Below are 26323 nucleotides of genomic sequence, written 5' to 3'. Positions count from 1 at the left end.
ACAGGACAGGATACAGTGTACGGGACAGGATACAGTGTACAGGACAGGATACAGTGTACGGGACAGGATACAGTGTACGGGACATGATACAGTGTACAGGACAGGATACAGTGTACGGGACATGCTGCAGTGTACGGGACAGGATGCAGTGTACGGGACAGGATACAGTGTACGGGACATGCTGCAGTGTACGGGACAGGATACAGTGTACGGGACAGGATACAGAGTACGGGACAGGATACAGTACAGGACAGGATACAGTGTACGGGACAGGATACAGTGTACGGGACAGGATACAGTGTGCGGGACAGGATACAGTGTACGGGACAGGATACAGTGTACGGGACATGCTGCAGTGTACGGGACAGGATATAGTGTACAGGACAGGATACAGTGTACGGGACATGCTGCAGTGTACGGGACATGATGCAGTGTACGGGACAGGATACAGTGTACGTGACATGCTGCAGTATACGGGACAGGATACAGTGTGCGGGACAGGATACAGTGTACGGGACATGCTGCAGTGTACAGGACAGGATACTGTGTACGGGACATGCTGCAGTGTAAGGGACAGGATACAGTGTACGGGACAGGATACAGTGTACGGGACATGCTGCAGTGTATGGGACATGCTGCAGTGTACGGGACAGGATACAGTGTGCGGGACAGGATACAGTGTACGGGACATGCTGCAGTGTACGGGACATGCTGCAGTGTACGGTACAGGATACAGTGTACGGGACATGCTGCAGTGTACGGGACAGGATACAGTGTACGGGACAGGATACAGTGTAGGGGACAGGATACAGTGTAAGGGACATGCTGCAGTGTACGGGACAGGATACAGTGTACGGGACAGGATACAGTGTAGGGGACAGGATACAGTGTACGGGACAGTATATAGTGTACGGGACAGTATATAGTGTACGGGAGAGGATACAGTGTAGGGGACAAGATACAGTGTAAGGGACATTCTGCAGTGTACGGGACAGGATACAGTGTACAGGACAGGATACAGTATACGGGACAGTATATAGTGTACGGGACATGATACAGTGTACAGGACAGGATACAGTGTACGGGACAGGATACAGTGTATGGGACAGGATGCAGTGTACGGGACAGGATACAGTGTACAGGACAGGATACAGTGTAAGGGACAGGATACAGTGTACGGGACAGGATACAGTGTACGGGACAGGATGCAGTGTACGGGACAGGATACAGTGTACGGGACATGCTGTAGTGTACGGGACAGGATACAGTGTACGGGACAGGATACAGTGTAGGGGACAGGATACAGTGTACGGGACAGTATATAGTGTACGGGACAGTATATAGTGTACGGGAGAGGATACAGTGTAGGGGACAGGATACAGTGTAAGGGACATTCTGCAGTGTACGGGACAGGATACAGTGTACAGGACAGAATACAGTGTACGGGACAGTATATAGTGTACGGGACATGATACAGTGTACAGGACAGGATACAGTGTACGGAAGAGGATACAGTGTACGGGACATGCTGCAGTGTACGGGACAGGATACAGTGTACGGGACAGGATACAGTGTACGGGACAGGATACAGTGTACGGGACAGGATGCAGTGTACGGGACAGGATACAGTGTACGGGACAGGATACAGTGTACGGGACATGCTGCAGTGTACGGGACAGGATACAGTGTACGGGACAGGATACAGTGTAGGGGACAGGATACAGTGTACGGGACAGGATACAGTGTACGGGACAGGATGCAGTGTACGGGACAGGATACAGTGTACAGGACAGGATACAGTGTAAGGGACAGGATACAGTGTACGGGAAAGGATACAGTGTACGGGACAGGATGCAGTGTACGGGACAGGATACAGTGTACGGGACATGCTGCAGTGTACGGGACAGGATACAGTGTAGGGGACAGGATACAGTGTACGGGACAGTATATAGTGTACGGGACAGTATATAGTGTACGGGAGAGGATACAGCATAGGGGACAGGATACAGTGTAAGGGACATTCTGCAGTGTACGGGACAGGATACAGTGTACAGGACAGGATACAGTGTACGGGACAGTATATAGTGTACGGGACATGATACAGTGTACAGGACAGGATACAGTGTACGGGACAGGATACAGTGTAAGGGACATGCTGCAGTGTACGGGACAGGATACAGTGTACAGGACAGGATACAGTGTACGGGACAGTATATAGTGTACGGGACATGATACAGTGTACAGGACAGGATACAGTGTACGGGACAGGATACAGTGTACAGGACAGGATACAGTGTACGGGACAGGATACAGTGTACGGGACATGATACAGTGTACAGGACAGGATACAGTGTACGGGACAGGATACAGTGTACAGGACAGGATACAGTGTACGGGACAGGATACAGTGTACGGGACATGATACAGTGTACAGGACAGGATACAGTGTACGGGACATGCTGCAGTGTACGGGACAGGATGCAGTGTACGGGACAGAATACAGTGTACGGGACATGCTGCAGTGTACGGGACAGGATACAGTGTACGGGACAGGATACAGAGTACGGGACAGGATACAGTACAGGACAGGATACAGTGTACGGGACAGGATACAGTGTACGGGACAGGATACAGTGTGCGGGACAGGATACAGTGTACGGGACAGGATACAGTGTACGTGACATGCTGCAGTATACGGGACAGGATACAGTGTACGGGACATGCTGCAGTGTACGGGACAGGATACAGTGTGCGGGACAGGATACAGTGTACGGGACATGCTGCAGTGTACAGGACAGGATACTGTGTACGGGACATGCTGCAGTGTAAGGGACAGGATACAGTGTACGGGACAGGATACAGTGTACGGGACATGCTGCAGTGTATGGGACATGCTGCAGTGTACGGGACAGGATACAGTGTGCGGGACAGGATACAGTGTACGGGACATGCTGCAGTGTACGGGACATGCTGCAGTGTACGGTACAGGATACAGTGTACGGGACATGCTGCAGTGTACGGGACAGGATACAGTGTACGGGACAGGATACAGTGTAGGGGACAGGATACAGTGTAAGGGACATGCTGCAGTGTACGGGACAGGATACAGTGTACGGGACAGGATACAGTGTAGGGGACAGGATACAGTGTACGGGACAGTATATAGTGTACGGGACAGTATATAGTGTACGGGAGAGGATACAGTGTAGGGGACAAGATACAGTGTAAGGGACATTCTGCAGTGTACGGGACAGGATACAGTGTACAGGACAGGATACAGTGTACGGGACAGTATATAGTGTACGGGACATGATACAGTGTACAGGACAGGATACAGTGTACGGGACAGGATACAGTGTACGGGACGGGACAGGATACAGTGTACAGGACAGGATACAGTGTAAGGGACAGGATACAGTGTACGGGACAGGATACAGTGTACGGGACAGGATGCAGTGTACGGGACAGGATACAGTGTACGGGACATGCTGTAGTGTACGGGACAGGATACAGTGTACGGGACAGGATACAGTGTAGGGGACAGGATACAGTGTACGGGACAGTATATAGTGTACGGGACAGTATATAGTGTACGGGAGAGGATACAGTGTAGGGGACAGGATACAGTGTAAGGGACATTCTGCAGTGTACGGGACAGGATACAGTGTACAGGACAGAATACAGTGTACGGGACAGTATATAGTGTACGGGACATGATACAGTGTACAGGACAGGATACAGTGTACGGGACAGGATACAGTGTACGGAAGAGGATACAGTGTACGGGACATGCTGCAGTGTACGGGACAGGATACAGTGTACGGGACAGGATACAGTGTACGGGACAGGATACAGTGTACGGGACAGGATGCAGTGTACGGGACAGGATACAGTGTACGGGACAGGATACAGTGTACGGGACATGCTGCAGTGTACGGAACAGGATACAGTGTACGGGACAGGATACAGTGTAGGGGACAGGATACAGTGTACGGGACAGGATACAGTGTACGGGACAGGATGCAGTGTACGGGACAGGATACAGTGTACAGGACAGGATACAGTGTAAGGGACAGGATACAGTGTACGGGAAAGGATACAGTGTACGGGACAGGATGCAGTGTACGGGACAGGATACAGTGTACGGGACATGCTGCAGTGTACGGGACAGGATACAGTGTAGGGGACAGGATACAGTGTACGGGACAGTATATAGTGTACGGGACAGTATATAGTGTACGGGAGAGGATACAGCATAGGGGACAGGATACAGTGTAAGGGACATTCTGCAGTGTACGGGACAGGATACAGTGTACAGGACAGGATACAGTGTACGGGACAGTATATAGCGTACGGGACATGATACAGTGTACAGGACAGGATACAGTGTACGGGACAGGATACAGTGTAAGGGACATGCTGCAGTGTACGGGACAGGATACAGTGTACAGGACAGGATACAGTGTACGGGACAGTATATAGTGTACGGGACATGATACAGTGTACAGGACAGGATACAGTGTACGGGACAGGATACAGTGTACAGGACAGGATACAGTGTACGGGACAGGATACAGTGTACGGGACATGATACAGTGTACAGGACAGGATACAGTGTACGGGACAGGATACAGTGTACAGGACAGGATACAGTGTACGGGACAGGATACAGTGTACGGGACATGATACAGTGTACAGGACAGGATACAGTGTACGGGACATGCTGCAGTGTACGGGACAGGATGCAGTGTACGGGACAGGATACAGTGTACGGGACATGCTGCAGTGTACAGGACAGGATACAGTGTACGGGACAGGATACAGAGTACGGGACAGGATACAGTACAGGACAGGATACAGTGTACGGGACAGGATACAGTGTACGGGACAGGATACAGTGTGCGGGACAGGATACAGTGTACGGGACAGGATACAGTGTACGTGACATGCTGCAGTATACGGGACAGGATACAGTGTACGGGACATGCTGCAGTGTACGGGACAGGATACAGTGTGCGGGACAGGATACAGTGTACGGGACATGCTGCAGTGTACAGGACAGGATACTGTGTACGGGACATGCTGCAGTGTAAGGGACAGGATACAGTGTACGGGACAGGATACAGTGTACGGGACATGCTGCAGTGTATGGGACATGCTGCAGTGTACGGGACAGGATACAGTGTGCGGGACAGGATACAGTGTACGGGACATGCTGCAGTGTACGGGACATGCTGCAGTGTACGGTACAGGATACAGTGTACGGGACATGCTGCAGTGTACGGGACAGGATACAGTGTACGGGACAGCATACAGTGTAGGGGACAGGATACAGTGTAAGGGACATGCTGCAGTGTACGGGCCAGGATACAGTGTACGGGACAGGATACAGTGTACGGGACAGGATACAGTGTACGGGACAGTATATAGTGTACGGGACAGTATATAGTGTACGGGAGAGGATACAGTGTAGGGGACAGGATACAGTGTAAGAGACATTCTGCAGTGTACGGGACAGGATACAGTGTACAGGACAGGATACAGTGTACGGGACAGTATATAGTGTACGGGACATGATACAGTGTACAGGACAGGATACAGTGTACGGGACAGGATACAGTGTACGGGACAGGATACAGTGTACGGGACAGGATGCAGTGTACGGGACAGGATACAGTGTACGGGACATGCTGCAGTGTACGGGACAGGATACAGTGTAGGGGACAGGATACAGTGTACGGGACAGGATACAGTGTACGGGACAGGATGCAGTGTACGGAACAGGATACAGTGTACAGGACAGGATACAGTGTAAGGGACAGGATACAGTGTACGGGACAGGATACAGTGTACGGGACAGGATGCAGTGTACGGGACAGGATACAGTGTACGGGACATGCTGCAGTGTACGGGACAGGATACAGTGTACGGGACAGGATACAGTGTAGGGGACAGGATACAGTGTACGGGACAGTATATAGTGTACGGGACAGTATATAGTGTACGGGAGAGGATACAGTGTAGGGGACAGGATACAGTGTAAGGGACATTCTGCAGTGTACGGGACAGGATACAGTGTACAGGACAGGATACAGTGTACGGGACAGTATATAGTGTACGGGACATGATACAGTGTACAGGACAGGATACAGTGTACGGGACAGGATACAGTGTAAGGGACATGCTGCAGTGTACGGGACAGGATACAGTGTACAGGACAGGATACAGTGTACGGGACAGTATATAGTGTACGGGACATGATACAGTGTACAGGACAGGATACAGTGTACGGGACAGGATACAGTGTACAGGACAGGATACAGTGTACGGGACAGGATACAGTGTGCGGGACAGGATACAGTGTACAGGACAGGATACAGTGTACGGGACAGGATACAGTGTACGGGACATGCTGCAGTGTAAGGGAAAGGATACAGTGTACGGGACAGGATACAGTGTACGGGACATGCTGCAGTGTATGGAACATGCTGCAGTGTACGGGACAGGATACAGTGTGCGGGACAGGATACAGTGTACGGGACATGCTGCAGTGTACGGGACATGCTGCAGTGTACGGTACCGGATACAGTGTACGGGACATGCTGCAGTGTACGGGACAGGATACAGTGTACGGGACAGGATACAGTGTAGGGGACAGGATACAGTGTAAGGGACATGCTGCAGTGTACGGGACAGGATACAGTGTACGGGACAGGATACAGTGTAGGGGACAGGATACAGTGTACGGGACAGTATATAGTGTACGGGACAGTATATAGTGTACGGGAGAGGATACAGTGTAGGGGACAGGATACAGTGTAAGGGACATTCTGCAGTGTACGGGACAGGATACAGTGTACAGGACAGGATACAGTGTACGGGACAGTATATAGTGTACGGGACATGATACAGTGTACAGGACAGGATACAGTGTACGGGACAGGATACAGTGTACGGGACAGGATGCAGTGTACGGGACAGGATACAGTGTACGGGACAGGATACAGTGTAAGGGACAGGATACAGTGTACGGGACAGGATACAGTGTACGGGACAGGATGCAGTGTACGGGACAGGATACAGTGTACGGGACATGCTGCAGTGTACGGGACAGGATACAGTGTACGGGACAGGATACAGTGTAGGGGACAGGATACAGTGTACGGGACAGTATATAGTGTACGGGACAGTATATAGTGTACGGGAGAGGATACAGTGTAGGGGACAGGATACAGTGTAAGGGACATTCTGCAGTGTACGGGACAGGATACAGTGTACAGGACAGGATACAGTGTACGGGACAGTATATAGTGTACGGGACATGATACAGTGTACAGGACAGGATACAGTGTACGGGACATGACACAGTGTACGGGACATGCTGCAGTGTACGGTTCAGGATACAGTGTACGGGACAGGATACAGTGTACGGGACAGGATACAGTGTACGGAAGAGGATACAGGGTACGGGACATGCTGCAGTGTACGGGACAGGATACAGTGTACGGGACAGGATACAGTGTACGGGACAGGATGCAGTGTACGGGACAGGATACAGTGTACGGGACATGCTGCAGTGTACGGGACAGGATACAGTGTACGGGACAAGATACAGTGTAGGGGACAGGATACAGTGTACGGGACAGGATACAGTGTACGGGACAGGATGCAGTGTACGGGACAGGATACAGTGTACAGGACAGGATACAGTGTAAGGGACAGGATACAGTGTACGGGACAGGATACAGTGTACGGGACAGGATGCAGTGTACGGGACAGGATACAGTGTACGGGACATGCTGCAGTGTACGGGACAGGATACAGTGTACGGGACAGGATACAGTGTAGGGGACAGGATACAGTGTACGGGACAGTATATAGTGTACAGGACAGTATATAGTGTACGGGAGAGGATACAGTGTAGGGGACAGGATACAGTGTAAGGGTCATTCTGCAGTGTACGGGACAGGATACAGTGTACAGGACAGGATACAGTGTACGGGACAGTATATAGTGTACGGGACATGATACAGTGTACGGGACAGGATACAGTGTACGGGACAGGATACAGTGTAAGGGACATGCTGCAGTGTACGGGACAGGATACAGTGTACAGGACAGGATACAGTGTACGGGACAGTATATAGTGTACGGGACATGATACAGTGTACGGGACAGGATACAGTGTACTGGACAGGATACAGTGTACAGGACAGGATACAGTGTACGGGACAGGATACACTGTACGGGACAGGATACAGTGTACGGAAGAGGATACAGTGTACGGGACATGCTGCAGTGTACGGGACAGGATACAGTGTACAGGACAGGATACAGTGTACGGGACAGGATGCAGTGTACGGGACAGGATACAGTGTACGGGACATGCTGCAGTGTACGGGACAGGATACAGTGTACGGGACAAGATACAGTGTAGGGGACAGGATACAGTGTACGGGACAGGATACAGTGTACGGGACAGGATGCAGTGTACGGGACAGGATACAGTGTACAGGACAGGATACAGTGTAAGGGACAGGATACAGTGTACGGGACAGGATACAGTGTACGGGACAGGATGCAGTGTACGGGACAGGATACAGTGTACGGGACATGCTGCAGTGTACGGGACAGGATACAGTGTACGGGACAGGATACAGTGTAGGGGACAGGATACAGTGTACGGGACAGCATATAGTGTACAGGACAGTATATAGTGTACGGGAGAGGATACAGTGTAGGGGACAGGATACAGTGTAAGGGTCATTCTGCAGTGTACGGGACAGGATACAGTGTACAGGACAGGATACAGTGTACGGGACAGTATATAGTGTACGGGACATGATACAGTGTACGGGACAGGATACAGTGTACGGGACAGGATACAGTGTAAGGGACATGCTGCAGTGTACGGGACAGGATACAGTGTACAGGACAGGATACAGTGTACGGGACAGTATATAGTGTACGGGACATGATACAGTGTACGGGACAGGATACAGTGTACGGGACAGGATACAGTGTACAGGACAGGATACAGTGTACGGGACAGGATACAGTGTACGGGACATGATACAGTGTACAGGACAGGATACAGTGTACGGGACAGGATACAGTGTACAGGACAGGATACAGTGTACGGGACAGGATACAGTGTACGGGACATGATACAGTGTACAGGACAGGATACAGTGTACGGGACATGCTGCAATGTACGGGACAGGATGCAGTGTACGGGACAGGATACAGTGTACCGGACATGCTGCAGTGTACGGGACAGGATACAGTGTACGGGACAGGATACAGAGTACGGGACAGGATACAGTACAGGACAGGATACAGTGTACGGGACAGGATACAGTGTACGGGACAGGATACAGTGTGCGGGACAGGATACAGTGTACGGGACAGGATACAGTGTACGTGACATGCTGCAGTATACGGGACAGGATACAGTGTACGGGACATGCTGCAGTGTACGGGACAGGATATAGTGTGCGGGACAGGATACAGTGTACGGGACATGCTGCAGTGTACAGGACAGGATACTGTGTACGGGACATGCTGCAGTGTAAGGGACAGGATACAGTGTACGGGACAGGATACAGTGTACGGGACATGCTGCAGTGTATGGGACATGCTGCAGTGTACGGGACAGGATACAGTGTGCGGGACAGGATACAGTGTACGGGACATGCTGCAGTGTACGGGACATGCTGCAGTGTACGGTACAGGATACAGTGTACGGGACATGCTGCAGTGTACGGGACAGGATACAGTGTACGGGACAGGATACAGTGTAGGTGACAGGATACAGTGTAAGGGACATGCTGCAGTGTACGGGACAGGATACAGTGTACGGGACAGGATACAGTGTAGGGGACAGGATACAGTGTACGAGACAGTATATAGTGTACGGGAGAGGATACAGTGTAGGGGACAGGATACAGTGTAAGGGACATTCTGCAGTGTACGGGACAGGATACAGTGTACAGGACAGGATACAGTGTACGGGACAGTATATAGTGTACGGGACATGATACAGTGTACAGGACAGGATACAGTGTACGGGACAGGATACAGTGTGCGGGACAGGATGCAGTGTACGGGACAGGATACAGTGTACAGGACAGGATACAGTGTAAGGGACAGGATACAGTGTACGGGACAGGATGCAGTGTACGGGACAGGATACAGTGTACGGGAAATGCTGCAGTGTACGGGACAGGATACAGTGTACGGGACAGGATACAGTGTAGGGGACAGGATACAGTGTACGGGACAGTATATAGTGTACGGGACAGTATATAGTGTACGGGAGAGGATACAGTGTAGGGGACAGGATACAGTGTAAGGGACATTCTGCAGTGTACGGGACAGGATACAGTGTACAGGACAGGATACAGTGTACGGGACAGTATATAGTGTACGGGACATGATACAGTGTACAGGACAGGATACAGTGTACGGGACAGGATACAGTGTAAGGGACATGCTGCAGTGTACAGGACAGGATACAGTGTACAGGACAGGATACAGTGTACGGGACAGTATATAGTGTGCGGGACATGATACAGTGTACAGGACAGGATACAGTGTACGGGACAGGATACAGTGTACAGGACAGGATACAGTGTACGGGACAGGATACAGTGTACGGGACAGGATACAGTGTACGGGACATGATACAGTGTGCAGGACAGGATACAGTGTACGGGACAGGATGCAGTGTACGGGACAGGATGCAGTGTACGAGACAGGATACAGTGTACGGGACATGCTGCAGTGTACGGGACAGGATACAGTGTACGGAACAGGATACAGAGTACGGGACAGGATACAGTACAGGACAGGATACAGTGTACGGGACAGGATACAGTGTGCGGGACAGGATACAGTGTACGGGACAGGATACAGTGTACGGGACATGCTGCAGTGTACGGGACAGGATATAGTGTACAGGACAGGATACAGTGTACGGGACATGCTGCAGTGTACGGGACATGATACAGTGTACGGGACAGGATACAGTGTACGTGACATGCTGCAGTATACGGGACAGGATACAGTGTACGGAACATGCTGCAGTGTACGGGACAGGATACAGTGTGCGGGACAGGATACAGTGTACGGGACATGCTGCAGTGTACAGGACAGGATACTGTGTACGGGACATGCTGCAGTGTAAGGGACAGGATACAGTGTACGGGACAGGATACAGTGTACGGGACATGCTGCAGTGTATGGGACATGCTGCAGTGTACGGGACAGGATACAGTGTGCGGGACAGGATACAGTGTACGGGACATGCTGCAGTGTACGGGACATGCTGCAGTGTACGGTACAGGATACAGTGTACGGGACATGCTGCAGTGTACGGGACAGGATACAGTGTACGGGACAGGATACAGTGTAGGGGACAGGATACAGTGTAAGGGACATTCTGCAGTGTACGGGACAGGATACAGTGTACGGGACAGGATACAGTGTAGGGGACAGGATACAGTGTACGGGACAGTATATAGTGTACGGGACAGTATATAGTGTACGGGAGAGGATACAGTGTAGGGGACAGGATACAGTGTAAGGGACATTCTGCAGTGTACGGGACAGGATACAGTGTACAGGACAGGATACAGTGTATGGGACAGTATATAGTGTACGGGACATGATACAGTGTACAGGACAGGATACAGTGTACGGGACAGGATACAGTGTACGGGACAGGATGCAGTGTACGGGACAGGATACAGTGTACAGGACAGGATACAGTGTAAGGGACAGGATACAGTGTACGGGACAGGATACAGTGTACGGGACAGGATGCAGTGTACGGGACAGGATACAGTGTGCAGGACATGCTGCAGTGTACGGGACAGGATACAGTGTACGGGACAGGATACAGTGTAGGGGACAGGATACAGTGTACGGGACAGTATATAGTGTACGGGACAGTATATAGTGTACGGGAGAGGATACAGTGTAGGGGACAGGATACAGTGTAAGGGACATTCTGCAGTGTACAGGACAGGATACAGTGTACAGGACAGGATACAGTGTACGGGACAGTATATAGTGTACGGGACATGATACAGTGTACAGGACAGGATACAGTGTACGGGACATGACACAGTGTACGGGACATGCTGCAGTGTATGGTACAGGATACAGTGTACGGGACAGGATACAGTGTACGGGACAGGATACAGTGTACGGAAGAGGATACAGTGTACGGGACATGCTGCAGTGTACGGGACAGGATACAGTGTACGGGACAGGATACAGTGTACGGGACAGGATGCAGTGTACGGGACAGGATACAGTGTACGGGACATGCTGCAGTGTACGGGACAGGATACAGTGTACGGGACAGGATACAGTGTAGGGGACAGGATACAGTGTACGGGACAGGATACAGTGTACGGGACAGGATGCAGTGTACGGGACAGGATACAGTGTACAGGACAGGATACAGTGTAAGGGACAGGATACAGTGTACGGGACAGGATACAGTGTACGGGACAGGATGCAGTGTACGGGACAGGATACAGTGTACGGGACATGCTGCAGTGTACGGGACAGGATACAGTGTACGGGACAGGATACAGTGTAGGGGACAGGATACAGTGTACGGGACAGTATATAGTGTATGGGACAGTATATAGTGTACGGGAGAGGATACAGTGTAGGGGACAGGATACAGTGTAAGGGACATTCTGCAGTGTACGGGACAGGATACAGTGTACAGGACAGGATACAGTGTACGGGACAGTATATAGTGTACGGGACATGATACAGTGTACAGGACAGGATACAGTGTACGGGACAGGATACAGTGTAAGGGACATGCTGCAGTGTACGGGACAGGATACAGTGTACAGGACAGGATACAGTGTACGGGACAGTATATAGTGTACGGGACATGATACAGTGTACAGGACAGGATACAGTGTACGGGACAGGATACAGTGTACAGGACAGGATACAGTGTACGGGACAGGATACAGTGTACGGGACATGATACAGTGTACAGGACAGGATACAGTGTACGGGACAGGATACAGTGTACAGGACAGGATACAGTGTACGGGACAGGATACAGTGTACGGGACATGATACAGTGTACAGGACAGGATACAGTGTACGGGACATGCTGCAGTGTACGGGACAGGATGCAGTGTACGGGACAGGATACAGTGTACGGGACATGCTGCAGTGTACGGGACAGGATACAGTGTACGGGACAGGATACAGAGTACGGGACAGGATACAGTACAGGACAGGATACAGTGTACGGGACAGGATACAGTGTACGGGACAGGATACAGTGTGCGGGACAGGATACAGTGTACGGGACAGGATACAGTGTACGGGACATGCTGCAGTGTACGGGACAGGATATACTGTACAGGACAGGATACAGTGTACGGGACATGCTGCAGTGTACGGGACATGATACAGTGTACGGGACAGGATACAGTGTACGTGACATGCTGCAGTATACGGGACAGGATACAGTGTACGGGACATGCTGCAGTGTACGGGACAGGATACAGTGTGCGGGACAGGATACAGTGTACGGGACATGCTGCAGTGTACAGGACAGGATACTGTGTACGGGACATGCTGCAGTGTAAGGGACAGGATACAGTGTATGGGACAGGATACAGTGTACGGGACATGCTGCAGTGTATGGGACATGCTGCAGTGTACGGGACAGGATACAGTGTGCGGGACAGGATACAGTGTACGGGACATGCTGCAGTGTACGGGACATGCTGCAGTGTACGGTACAGGATACAGTGTACGGGACATGCTGCAGTGTACGGGACAGGATACAGTGTACGGGACAGGATACAGTGTAGGGGACAGGATACAGTGTAAGCGACATGCTGCAATGTACGGGACAGGATACAGTGTACGGGACAGGATACAGTGTAGGGGACAGGATACAGTGTACGGGACAGTATATAGTGTACGGCACAGTATATAGTGTACGGGAGAGGATACAGTGTAGGGGACAGGATACAGTGTAAGGGACATTCTGCAGTGTACGGGACAGGATACAGTCTACAGGACAGGATACAGTGTACGGGACAGTATATAGTGTACGGGACATGATACAGTGTACAGGACAGGATACAGTGTACGGGACAGGATACAGTGTAAGGGACATGCTGCAGTGTACGGGACAGGATACAGTGTACAGGACAGGATACAGTGTACGGGACAGTATATAGTGTACGGGACATGATACAGTGTACAGGACAGGATACAGTGTACGGGACAGGATACAGTGTACAGGACAGGATACAGTGTACGGGACATGATACAGTGTACAGGACAGGATACAGTGTACGGGACAGGATACAGTGTACAGGACAGGATACAGTGTACGGGACAGGATACAGTGTACGGGACATGATACAGTGTACAGGACAGGATACAGTGTACGGGACATGCTGCAGTGTACGGGACAGGATGCAGTGTACGGGACAGGATACAGTGTACGGGACATGCTGCAGTGTACGGGACAGGATACAGTGTACGGGACAGGATAGAGAGTACGGGACAGGATACAGTACAGGACAGGATACAGTGTACGGGACAGGATACAGTGTACGGGACAGGATACAGTGTGCGGGACAGGATACAGTGTACGGGACAGGATACAGTGTACGGGACATGCTGCAGTGTACGGGACAGGATATAGTGTACAGGACAGGATACAGTGTACGGGACATGCTGCAGTGTACGGGACATGATACAGTGTACGGGACAGGATACAGTGTACGGGACAGGATGCAGTGTACGGAACAGGATACAGTGTACAGGACAGGATACAGTGTAAGGGACAGGATACAGTGTACGGGACAGGATACAGTGTACGGGACAGGATGCAGTGTACGGGACAGGATACAGTGTACGGGACATGCTGCAGTGTACGGGACAGGATACAGTGTACGGGACAGGATACAGTGTAGGGGACAGGATACAGTGTACGGGACAGTATATAGTGTACGGGACAGTATATAGTGTACGGGAGAGGATACAGTGTAGGGGACAGGATACAGTGTAAGGGACATTCTGCAGTGTACGGGACAGGATACAGTGTACAGGACAGGATACAGTGTACGGGACAGTATATAGTGTACGGGACATGATACAGTGTACAGGACAGGATACAGTGTACGGGACAGGATACAGTGTAAGGGACATGCTGCAGTGTACGGGACAGGATACAGTGTACAGGACAGGATACAGTGTACGGGACAGTATATAGTGTACGGGACATGATACAGTGTACAGGACAGGATACAGTGTACGGGACAGGATACAGTGTACAGGACACGATACAGTGTACGGGACAGGATACAGTGTGCGGGACAGGATACAGTGTACAGGACAGGATACAGTGTACGGGACAGGATACAGTGTACGGGACATGCTGCAGTGTAAGGGACAGGATACAGTGTACGGGACAGGATATAGTGTACGGGACATGCTGCAGTGTATGGGACATGCTGCAGTGTACGGGACAGGATACAGTGTGCGGGACAGGATACAGTGTACGGGACATGCTGCAGTGTACGGGACATGCTGCAGTGTACGGTACCGGATACAGTGTACGGGACATGCTGCAGTGTACGGGACAGGATACAGTGTACGGGACAGGATACAGTGTAGGGGACAGGATACAGTGTAAGGGACATGCTGCAGTGTACGGGACAGGATACAGTGTACGGGACAGGATACAGTGTAGGGGACAGGATACAGTGTACGGGACAGTATATAGTGTACGGGACAGTATATAGTGTACGGGAGAGGATACAGTGTAGGGGACAGGATACAGTGTAAGGGACATTCTGCAGTGTACGGGACAGGATACAGTGTACAGGACAGGATACAGTGTACGGGACAGTATATAGTGTACGGGACATGATACAGTGTACAGGACAGGATACAGTGTACGGGACAGGATACAGTGTACGGGACAGGATGCAGTGTACGGGACAGGATACAGTGTACGGGACAGGATACAGTGTAAGGGACAGGATACAGTGTACGGGACAGGATACAGTGTACGGGACAGGATGCAGTGTACGGGACAGGATACAGTGTACGGGACATGCTGCAGTGTACGGGACAGGATACAGTGTACGGGACAGGATACAGTGTAGGGGACAGGATACAGTGTACGGGACAGTATATAGTGTACGGGACAGTATATAGTGTACGGGAGAGGATACAGTGTAGGGGACAGGATACAGTGTAAGGGACATTCTGCAGTGTACGGGACAGGATACAGTGTACAGGACAGGATACAGTGTACGGGACAGTATATAGTGTACGGGACATGATACAGTGTACAGGACAGGATACAGTGTACGGGACATGACACAGTGTACGGGACATGCTGCAGTGTACGGTACAGGATACAGTGTACGGGACAGGATACAGTGTACGGGACAGGATACAGTGTACGGAAGAGGATACAGTGTACGGGACATGCTGCAGTGTACGGGACAGGATACAGTGTACGGGACAGGATACAGTGTACGGGACAGGATGCAGTGTACGGGACAGGATACAGTGTACGGGACATGCTGCAGTGTACGGGGCAGGATACAGTGTACGGGACAAGATACAGTGTAGGGGACAGGATACAGTGTACGGGACAGGATACAGTGTACGGGACAGGATGCAGTGTACGGGACAGGATACAGTGTACAGGACAGGATACAGTGTAAGGGACAGGATACAGTGTACGGGACAGGATACAGTGTACGGGACAGGATGCAGTGTACGGGACAGGATACAGTGTACGGGACATGCTGCAGTGTACGGGACAGGATACAGTGTACGGGACAGGATACAGTGTAGGGGACAGGATACAGTGTACGGGACAGTATATAGTGTACAGGACAGTATATAGTGTACGGGAGAGGATACAGTGTAGGGGACAGGATACAGTGTAAGGGTCATTCTGCAGTGTACGGGACAGGATACAGTGTACAGGACAGGATACAGTGTACGGGACAGTATATAGTGTACGGGACATGATACAGTGTACGGGACAGGATACAGTGTACGGGACAGGATACAGTGTAAGGGACATGCTGCAGTGTACGGGACAGGATACAGTGTACAGGACAGGATACAGTGTACGGGACAGTATATAGTGTACGGGACATGATACAGTGTACGGGACAGGATACAGTGTACGGGACAGGATACAGTGTACAGGACAGGATACAGTGTACGGGACAGGATACACTGTACGGGACAGGATACAGTGTACGGAAGAGGATACAGTGTACGGGACATGCTGCAGTGTACGGGACAGGATACAGTGTACGGGACAGGATACAGTGTACGGGACAGGATGCAGTGTACGGGACAGGATACAGTGTACGGGACAGGATACAGTGTACGGGACATGCTGCAGTGTACGGGACAGGATACAGTGTACGGGACAAGATACAGTGTAGGGGACAGGATACAGTGTACGGGACAGGATACAGTGTACGGGACAGGATGCAGTGTACGGGACAGGATACAGTGTACAGGACAGGATACAGTGTAAGGGACAGGATACAGTGTACGGGACAGGATACAGTGTACGGGACAGGATGCAGTGTACGGGACAGGATACAGTGTACGGGACATGCTGCAGTGTACGGGACAGGATACAGTGTACGGGACAGGATACAGTGTAGGGGACAGGATACAGTGTACGGGACAGTATATAGTGTACAGGACAGTATATAGTGTACGGGAGAGGATACAGTGTAGGGGACAGGATACAGTGTAAGGGTCATTCTGCAGTGTACGGGACAGGATACAGTGTACGGGACAGGATACAGTGTACGGGACAGGATGCAGTGTACGGGACAGGATACAGTGTACAGGACAGGATACAGTGTAAGGGACAGGATACAGTGTACGGGACAGGATACAGTGTACGGGACAGGATGCAGTGTACGGGACAGGATACAGTGTACGGGACATGCTGCAGTGTACGGGACAGGATACAGTGTACGGGACAGGATACAGTGTAGGGGACAGGATACAGTGTACGGGACAGTATATAGTGTACAGGACAGTATATAGTGTACGGGAGAGGATACAGTGTAGGGGACAGGATACAGTGTAAGGGTCATTCTGCAGTGTACGGGACAGGATACAGTGTACAGGACAGGATACAGTGTACGGGACAGTATATAGTGTACGGGACATGATACAGTGTACGGGACAGGATACAGTGTACGGGACAGGATACAGTGTAAGGGACATGCTGCAGTGTACGGGACAGGATACAGTGTACAGGACAGGATACAGTGTACGGGACAGTATATAGTGTACGGGACATGATACAGTGTACGGGACAGGATACAGTGTACGGGACAGGATACAGTGTACAGGACAGGATACAGTGTACGGGACAGGATACAGTGTACGGGACATGATACAGTGTACAGGACAGGATACAGTGTACGGGACAGGATACAGTGTACAGGACAGGATACAGTGTACGGGACAGGATACAGTGTACGGGACATGATACAGTGTACAGGACAGGATACAGTGTACGGGACATGCTGCAATGTACGGGACAGGATGCAGTGTACGGGACAGGATACAGTGTACCGGACATGCTGCAGTGTACGGGACAGGATACAGTGTACGGGACAGGATACAGAGTACGGGACAGGATACAGTACAGGACAGGATACAGTGTACGGGACAGGATACAGTGTACGGGACAGGATACAGTGTGCGGGACAGGATACAGTGTACGGGACAGGATACAGTGTACGTGACATGCTGCAGTATACGGGACAGGATACAGTGTACGGGACATGCTGCAGTGTACGGGACAGGATATAGTGTGCGGGACAGGATACAGTGTACGGGACATGCTGCAGTGTACAGGACAGGATACTGTGTACGGGACATGCTGCAGTGTAAGGGACAGGATACAGTGTACGGGACAGGATACAGTGTACGGGACATGCTGCAGTGTATGGGACATGCTGCAGTGTACGGGACAGGATACAGTGTGCGGGACAGGATACAGTGTACGGGACATGCTGCAGTGTACGGGACATGCTGCAGTGTACGGTACAGGATACAGTGTACGGGACATGCTGCAGTGTACGGGACAGGATACAGTGTACGGGACAGGATACAGTGTAGGGGACAGGATACAGTGTAAGGGACATGCTGCAGTGTACGGGACAGGATACAGTGTACGGGACAGGATACAGTGTAGGGGACAGGATACAGTGTACGAGACAGTATATAGTGTACGGGAGAGGATACAGTGTAGGGGACAGGATACAGTGTAAGGGACATTCTGCAGTGTACGGGACAGGATACAGTGTACAGGACAGGATACAGTGTACGGGACAGTATATAGTGTACGGGACATGATACAGTGTACAGGACAGGATACAGTGTACGGGACAGGATACAGTGTGCGGGACAGGATGCAGTGTACGGGACAGGATACAGTGTACAGGACAGGATACAGTGTAAGGGACAGGATACAGTGTACGGGACAGGATGCAGTGTACGGGACAGGATACAGCGTACGGGACATGCTGCAGTGTACGGGACAGGATACAGTGTACGGGACAGGATACAGTGTAGGGGACAGGATACAGTGTACGGGACAGTATATAGTGTACGGGACAGTATATAGTGTACGGGAGAGGATACAGTGTAGGGGACAGGATACAGTGTAAGGGACATTCTGCAGTGTACGGGACAGGATACAGTGTACAGGACAGGATACAGTGTACGGGACAGTATATAGTGTACGGGACATGATACAGTGTACAGGACAGGATACAGTGTACGGGACAGGATACAGTGTAAGGGACATGCTGCAGTGTACAGGACAGGATACAGTGTACAGGACAGGATACAGTGTACGGGACAGTATATAGTGTACGGGACATGATACAGTGTACAGGACAGGATACAGTGTACGGGACAGGATACAGTGTACGGGACAGGATACAGTGTACGGGACATGATACAGTGTGCAGGACAGGATACAGTGTACGGGACAGGATGCAGTGTACGGGACAGGATGCAGTGTACGAGACAGGATACAGTGTACGGGACATGCTGCAGTGTACGGGACAGGATACAGTGTACGGAACAGGATACAGAGTACGGGACAGGATACAGTACAGGACAGGATACAGTGTACGGGACAGGATACAGTGTGCGGGACAGGATACAGTGTACGGGACAGGATACAGTGTACGGGACATGCTGCAGTGTACGGGACAGGATATAGTGTACAGGACAGGATACAGTGTACGGGACATGCTGCAGTGTACGGGACATGATACAGTGTACGGGACAGGATACAGTGTACGTGACATGCTGCAGTATACGGGACAGGATACAGTGTACGGAACATGCTGCAGTGTACGGGACAGGATACAGTGTGCGGGACAGGATACAGTGTACGGGACATGCTGCAGTGTACAGGACAGGATACTGTGTACGGGACATGCTGCAGTGTAAGGGACAGGATACAGTGTACGGGACAGGATACAGTGTACGGGACATGCTGCAGTGTATGGGACATGCTGCAGTGTACGGGACAGGATACAGTGTGCGGGACAGGATACAGTGTACGGGACATGCTGCAGTGTACGGGACATGCTGCAGTGTACGGTACAGGATACAGTGTACGGGACATGCTGCAGTGTACGGGACAGGATACAGTGTACGGGACAGGATACAGTGTAGGGGACAGGATACAGTGTAAGGGACATTCTGCAGTGTACGGGACAGGATACAGTGTACGGGACAGGATACAGTGTAGGGGACAGGATACAGTGTACGGGACAGTATATAGTGTACGGGACAGTATATAGTGTACGGGAGAGGATACAGTGTAGGGGACAGGATACAGTGTAAGGGACATTCTGCAGTGTACGGGACAGGATACAGTGTACAGGACAGGATACAGTGTATGGGACAGTATATAGTGTACGGGACATGATACAGTGTACAGGACAGGATACAGTGTACGGGACAGGATACAGTGTACGGGACAGGATGCAGTGTACGGGACAGGATACAGTGTACAGGACAGGATACAGTGTAAGGGACAGGATACAGTGTACGGGACAGGATACAGTGTACGGGACAGGATGCAGTGTACGGGACAGGATACAGTGTACAGGACATGCTGCAGTGTACGGGACAGGATACAGTGTACGGGACAGGATACAGTGTAGGGGACAGGATACAGTGTACGGGACAGTATATAGTGTACGGGACAGTATATAGTGTACGGGAGAGGATACAGTGTAGGGGACAGGATACAGTGTAAGGGACATTCTGCAGTGTACAGGACAGGATACAGTGTACAGGACAGGATACAGTGTACGGGACAGTATATAGTGTACGGGACATGATACAGTGTACAGGACAGGATACAGTGTACGGGACATGACACAGTGTACGGGACATGCTGCAGTGTATGGTACAGGATACAGTGTACGGGACAGGATACAGTGTACGGGACAGGATACAGTGTACGGAAGAGGATACAGTGTACGGGACATGCTGCAGTGTACGGGACAGGATACAGTGTACGGGACAGGATACAGTGTACGGGACAGGATGCAGTGTAAGGGACAGGATACAGTGTACGGGACATGCTGCAGTATACGGGACAGGATACAGTGTACGGGACAGGATACAGTGTAGGGGACAGGATACAGTGTACGGGACAGGATACAGTGTACGGGACAGGATGCAGTGTACGGGACAGGATACAGTGTACAGGACAGGATACAGTGTAAGGGACAGGATACAGTGTACGGGACAGGATACAGTGTACGGGACAGGATGCAGTGTACGGGACAGGATACAGTGTACGGGACATGCTGCAGTGTACGGGACAGGATACAGTGTACGGGACAGGATACAGTGTAGGGGACAGGATACAGTGTACGGGACAGTATATAGTGTATGGGACAGTATATAGTGTACGGGAGAGGATACAGTGTAGGGGACAGGATACAGTGTAAGGGACATTCTGCAGTGTACGGGACAGGATACAGTGTACAGGACAGGATACAGTGTACGGGACAGTATATAGTGTACGGGACATGATACAGTGTACAGGACAGGATACAGTGTACGGGACAGGATACAGTGTAAGGGACATGCTGCAGTGTACGGGACAGGATACAGTGTACAGGACAGGATACAGTGTACGGGACAGTATATAGTGTACGGGACATGATACAGTGTACAGGACAGGATACAGTGTACGGGACAGGATACAGTGTACAGGACAGGATACAGTGTACGGGACAGGATACAGTGTACGGGACATGATACAGTGTACAGGACAGGATACAGTGTACGGGACAGGATACAGTGTACAGGACAGGATACAGTGTACGGGACAGGATACAGTGTACGGGACATGATACAGTGTACAGGACAGGATACAGTGTACGGGACATGCTGCAGTGTACGGGACAGGATGCAGTGTACGGGACAGGATACAGTGTACGGGACATGCTGCAGTGTACGGGACAGGATACAGTGTACGGGACAGGATACAGAGTACGGGACAGGATACAGTACAGGACAGGATACAGTGTACGGGACAGGATACAGTGTACGGGACAGGATACAGTGTGCGGGACAGGATACAGTGTACGGGACAGGATACAGTGTACGGGACATGCTGCAGTGTACGGGACAGGATATACTGTACAGGACAGGATACAGTGTACGGGACATGCTGCAGTGTACGGGACATGATACAGTGTACGGGACAGGATACAGTGTACATGACATGCTGCAGTATACGGGACAGGATACAGTGTACGGGACATGCTGCAGTGTACGGGACAGGATACAGTGTGCGGGACAGGATACAGTGTACGGGACATGCTGCAGTGTACAGGACAGGATACTGTGTACGGGACATGCTGCAGTGTAAGGGACAGGATACAGTGTATGGGACAGGATACAGTGTACGGGACATGCTGCAGTGTATGGGACATGCTGCAGTGTACGGGACAGGATACAGTGTGCGGGACAGGATACAGTGTACGGGACATGCTGCAGTGTACGGGACATGCTGCAGTGTACGGTACAGGATACAGTGTACGGGACATGCTGCAGTGTACGGGACAGGATACAGTGTACGGGACAGGATACAGTGTAGGGGACAGGATACAGAGTAAGCGACATGCTGCAATGTACGGGACAGGATACAGTGTACGGGACAGGATACAGTGTAGGGGACAGGATACAGTGTACGGGACAGTATATAGTGTACGGCACAGTATATAGTGTACGGGAGAGGATACAGTGTAGGGGACAGGATACAGTGTAAGGGACATTCTGCAGTGTACGGGACAGGATACAGTCTACAGGACAGGATACAGTGTACGGGACAGTATATAGTGTACGGGACATGATACAGTGTACAGGACAGGATACAGTGTACGGGACAGGATACAGTGTAAGGGACATGCTGCAGTGTACGGGACAGGATACAGTGTACAGGACAGGATACAGTGTACGGGACAGTATATAGTGTACGGGACATGATACAGTGTACAGGACAGGATACAGTGTACGGGACAGGATACAGTGTACAGGACAGGATACAGTGTACGGGACATGATACAGTGTACAGGACAGGATACAGTGTACGGGACAGGATACAGTGTACAGGACAGGATACAGTGTACGGGACAGGATACAGTGTACGGGACATGATACAGTGTACAGGACAGGATACAGTGTACGGGACATGCTGCAGTGTACGGGACAGGATGCAGTGTACGGGACAGGATACAGTGTACGGGACATGCTGCAGTGTACGGGACAGGATACAGTGTACGGGACAGGATAGAGAGTACGGGACAGGATACAGTACAGGACAGGATACAGTGTACGGGACAGGATACAGTGTACGGGACAGGATACAGTGTGCGGGACAGGATACAGTGTACGGGACAGGATACAGTGTACGGGACATGCTGCAGTGTACGGGACAGGATATAGTGTACAGGACAGGATACAGTGTACGGGACATGCTGCAGTGTACGGGACATGATACAGTGTACGGGACAGGATACAGTGTACGGGACAGGATGCAGTGTACGGAACAGGATACAGTGTACAGGACAGGATACAGTGTAAGGGACAGGATACAGTGTACGGGACAGGATACAGTGTACGGGACAGGATGCAGTGTACGGGACAGGATACAGTGTACGGGACATGCTGCAGTGTACGGGACAGGATACAGTGTACGGGACAGGATACAGTGTAGGGGACAGGATACAGTGTACGGGACAGTATATAGTGTACGGGACAGTATATAGTGTACGGGAGAGGATACAGTGTAGGGGACAGGATACAGTGTAAGGGACATTCTGCAGTGTACGGGACAGGATACAGTGTACAGGACAGGATACAGTGTACGGGACAGTATATAGTGTACGGGACATGATACAGTGTACAGGACAGGATACAGTGTACGGGACAGGATACAGTGTAAGGGACATGCTGCAGTGTACGGGACAGGATACAGTGTACAGGACAGGATACAGTGTACGGGACAGTATATAGTGTACGGGACATGATACAGTGTACAGGACAGGATACAGTGTACGGGACAGGATACAGTGTACAGGACACGATACAGTGTACGGGACAGGATACAGTGTGCGGGACAGGATACAGTGTACAGGACAGGATACAGTGTACGGGACAGGATACAGTGTACGGGACATGCTGCAGTGTAAGGGACAGGATACAGTGTACGGGACAGGATACAGTGTACGGGACATGCTGCAGTGTATGGGACATGCTGCAGTGTACGGGACAGGATACAGTGTGCGGGACAGGATACAGTGTACGGGACATGCTGCAGTGTACGGGACATGCTGCAGTGTACGGTACCGGATACAGTGTACGGGACATGCTGCAGTGTACGGGACAGGATACAGTGTACGGGACAGGATACAGTGTAGGGGACAGGATACAGTGTAAGGGACATGCTGCAGTGTACGGGACAGGATACAGTGTACGGAACAGGATACAGTGTAGGGGACAGGATACAGTGTACGGGACAGTATATAGTGTACGGGACAGTATATAGTGTACGGGAGAGGATACAGTGTAGGGGACAGGATACAGTGTAAGGGACATTCTGCAGTGTACGGGACAGGATACAGTGTACAGGACAGGATACAGTGTACGAGACAGTATATAGTGTACGGGACATGATACAGTGTACAGGACAGGATACAGTGTACGGGACAGGATACAGTGTACGGGACAGGATGCAGTGTACGGGACAGGATACAGTGTACGGGACAGGATACAGTGTAAGGGACAGGATACAGTGTACGGGACAGGATACAGTGTACGGGACAGGATGCAGTGTACGGGACAGGATACAGTGTACGGGACATGCTGCAGTGTACGGGACAGGATACAGTGTACGGGACAGGATACAGTGTAGGGGACAGGATACAGTGTACGGGACAGTATATAGTGTACGGGACAGTATATAGTGTACGGGAGAGGATACAGTGTAGGGGACAGGATACAGTGTAAGGGACATTCTGCAGTGTACGGGACAGGATACAGTGTACAGGACAGGATACAGTGTACGGGACAGTATATAGTGTACGGGACATGATACAGTGTACAGGACAGGATACAGTGTACGGGACATGACACAGTGTACGGGACATGCTGCAGTGTACGGTACAGGATACAGTGTACGGGACAGGATACAGTGTACGGGACAGGATACAGTGTACGGAAGAGGATACAGTGTACGGGACATGCTGCAGTGTACGGGACAGGATACAGTGTACGGGACAGGATACAGTGTACGGGACAGGATGCAGTGTACGGGACAGGATACAGTGTACGGGACATGCTGCAGTGTACGGGGCAGGATACAGTGTACGGGACAAGATACAGTGTAGGGGACAGGATACAGTGTACGGGACAGGATACAGTGTACGGGACAGGATGCAGTGTACGGGACAGGATACAGTGTACAGGACAGGATACAGTGTAAGGGACAGGATACAGTGTACGGGACAGGATACAGTGTACGGGACAGGATGCAGTGTACGGGACAGGATACAGTGTACGGGACATGCTGCAGTGTACGGGACAGGATACAGTGTACGGGACAGGATACAGTGTAGGGGACAGGATACAGTGTACGGGACAGTATATAGTGTACAGGACAGTATATAGTGTACGGGAGAGGATACAGTGTAGGGGA

The sequence above is a fragment of the Phyllobates terribilis genome, unplaced genomic scaffold, assembly GCF_046119375.1.
Source record: "Phyllobates terribilis strain yellow unplaced genomic scaffold, ASM4611937v1 Scaffold_1__5_contigs__length_1240528914, whole genome shotgun sequence".
Classification (NCBI taxonomy): domain Eukaryota; kingdom Metazoa; phylum Chordata; class Amphibia; order Anura; family Dendrobatidae; genus Phyllobates; species Phyllobates terribilis.
Note: the sequence above shows the minus strand (reverse complement) of the source record.